This window comes from Arachis ipaensis, chromosome B9, assembly GCF_059453495.1.
Source record: "Arachis ipaensis isolate K30076 ecotype BB chromosome B9, ASM5945349v1, whole genome shotgun sequence".
NCBI classification, from domain to species: Eukaryota; Viridiplantae; Streptophyta; class Magnoliopsida; order Fabales; family Fabaceae; genus Arachis; species Arachis ipaensis.
The window spans coordinates 136,214,471-136,217,305 of NC_142444.1; the positions used below are offsets into that span (position 1 = coordinate 136,214,471).

At 24.7% G+C, this 2,835-nt stretch overlaps 1 pseudogene across 1 annotated transcript; it reads right to left on the bottom strand.

Annotated features, from left to right (window-relative positions):
- Positions 1-285: 285 nt before the first annotated feature.
- LOC107618969 (putative glutathione S-transferase) lies at positions 286-2,462 on the bottom strand (annotated as a pseudogene). The gene is made up of 2 exons (XR_015899353.1): positions 2,154-2,462; positions 286-644 (listed from the first exon to the last, which is right to left on the bottom strand). The product of XR_015899353.1 is annotated as a putative glutathione S-transferase (transcript).
- Positions 2,463-2,835: the final 373 nt, after the last annotated feature.

Below are 2,835 nucleotides of genomic sequence, written 5' to 3' on the forward strand. Positions count from 1 at the left end.
AAACTACTCATTCATTAGAAGTAAACCAAATTCTACTAATTGGCTCTTTAAATCTATCCACACAAGTTACATAATATGTCCTAATCTATTTCATAGAGGTTTGACACTTTTTTTTTTTTTTTTGGTGACTATAGAGGTTTGACAATGACTTAAAAGGAAACCGAATTCATTATTTCTAGAAATACAATAAACTCAAACTTTTATTATACCTTACCAGCACAATAAGTCAAACCCAACAGAAGGGTGGTATATATAAAGAAACAAACACATAGAGATGCTGACTTCTTAGGAAGATGCCAACCTCCTCTCCAAGACAGCCTTCATAGTAGCCATCCCTAGTCCCTATCAGGGAAGGTTTCTTTGATAACTGGCGCATTCTTGAAATTATCAAACCATAAATGTAAGAGAGGGAACCTTTCAGCTACTAGGACCTTCACTTGTTTAATATCTTCTATAGTGACAAAAAATGCGAAAAGTGATCCAATAGCTATGTCCGCAATGTTAATTTTGTCACCACCGAAGAATTTTCTCTTATCGGCTAAGCAATGATCTTCAAGGACTTTGAAGTTTTCCCAGGCCTTCTGTACGGCCTTTTCTTTCTCTTCCGCACTAGTACTTTGAAGGAGTGCTGGCAGTGCAGGAACCTAGTATAAACGTTAATCCATTAATTATATATTGACAACATTAATCATTATTATTATTATTATTATTATTATTATTATTATTATTATTATTATTATTTGTGCATAGAAAATTATGATATGGTAGAAAGTTAATTAGCATAAGAAATGACTAGAGCTAGAATCTTGTTAGGGATCAAGTGCCAAAAAGTTCTTGCTAACATTGTTGGTTCAAAGATTGTATTTGGATTTTATTCTAATATAAAATTAATCAGACAGAAATATAAAACTAGAGATATATTTTTTCCTTGTTTTACAAAAGGACAAAAAAATATATTTTTTTAATAATATTATGTGTACATAACAAAATTAATTATTATGTATTTATATATTAATTTATTTAACTTATTTTTAATATGTATGTTATATTTTAACATATATTTTATATGTAATTATTTTAGTGGCAAATTTTTATTATATATTTAATATGATTGAAATTTTTATATATTTATTTTTAAATTTAATTTTTATGTATTTTCAGTATAATTAATTATGTATTATTACAATAACAAAAATATTAATTTTTAAACTAATTATTTAAAAATTATTTAAACGCATAAATCTAATTAAATAAACGCGTAAAGAGTTAAAAGTACCAACAAAAACACATAGGTCGCATTTGTTTACAGACATGAGATACAGAGACACAAAAAATTGTGTTTGACACATAAGACATTGTGTTTAGAAATACTGAATTAGTGTATTTTGTGTTTATTCTAATAGAAATAACACTAAGATACTAATAAGAAATACAATTTATTTTTTATTTTTCTTTCATTATTCTTATTATATTTTTTATTATTATATTTTTTTCTCAAATTTTTTGAATAAAAAAATTGAAAATAAATTAGAGTTGCATAATGTGTACTAATTTATTATCAAACAAAATATAAAAATATTAATTTTTATATTTCTATTCTTTGTATCTTATTATCAGTATCTTGTCTTATCATATTCTCAGAACCAAACGCAGCCATAAATATTTTTGTGTTTGAAAAGTCCAATCGCACCTCAGAGAGTATGGAGAGACTATGTCATTTAAGATATGTCTCATTGGCCATATAATATTAGTTGAGTAAAGTACTATTTTAATTTTTCATGTTTGGATTAACTTCTAATTTTATTCTTAACGTTTTATACATTTTATTTTTTATTCTAAAATATTTTATTTTGATTTATTTTAAATTTTTAGTTTAAATTATTTTTTTCTAGATATACCTTTTTTCATTATATTTTTTTTAAATAACAACAAAAATTGTGAATGTAGTAATCATAATAATGGTAATAATAATTTAAGAGTAAAAGTGATAGAATAATAAGAAAAAAAATATAATAGTAAAAAATAATATTTTTACAAAAAAAATTAATTTTGATAAAAAGACTTAAATAAAAATAAAATATTAAATAAAATTAAATTTTAATCCAAATATTAAAGACAAAATATTTTATTTGTTATAGTTTTTAAAATCTTACCATTTGTTCAGAATATGCAACCCAAAACCTTGCTTGAGCTCTGTCATAGGGATCATGAGGGACCAATGGATTCTGTGGCCATAACTCATCAATGTATTGAACAATGATCATGGACTCACAAATGGGTTTTCCACCATGAACAAGTACTGGAGTCTTCTTATGCACAGGGTTGTATTCTAGAAGTTGAGGACTCTTATTGTAGCGATCTTCTTCAATGTTCTCATATGCTAGACCCTTCAACTTCAGGGCCCATACCACCCTCAGCGTAAAGGGACTATACCAAAATCCATGTAACTTCAAATCTTCCATTCTTGTGTTTAATGTCACCTCCTCATTCTTGTTCTTATATTGAGTGAGTTCAGTCATATGGCTTGTTCACCAAGTCCGAGAAATCTAATAAATATTTTTAGGGATATTCTACATACATACAGATTAAAATTGTATAAAAAAAAATATAAAATTTTTTATAGTTATTTTTTATTATATTATTATTATTATTCAAAATATAGACCCTAATTTTTCAAATATTATTTCATTTCATAAAAAAAATATGTAAATTTATATTTTTATCCTATAATTCATCATATTTTAATTAATCTTAGTTAATTGTAATGGTCAATTTCAATTTCACATTTATTGATCAAATTTATTTATACAATAAAGTCTGAAAAAAATATCCAAA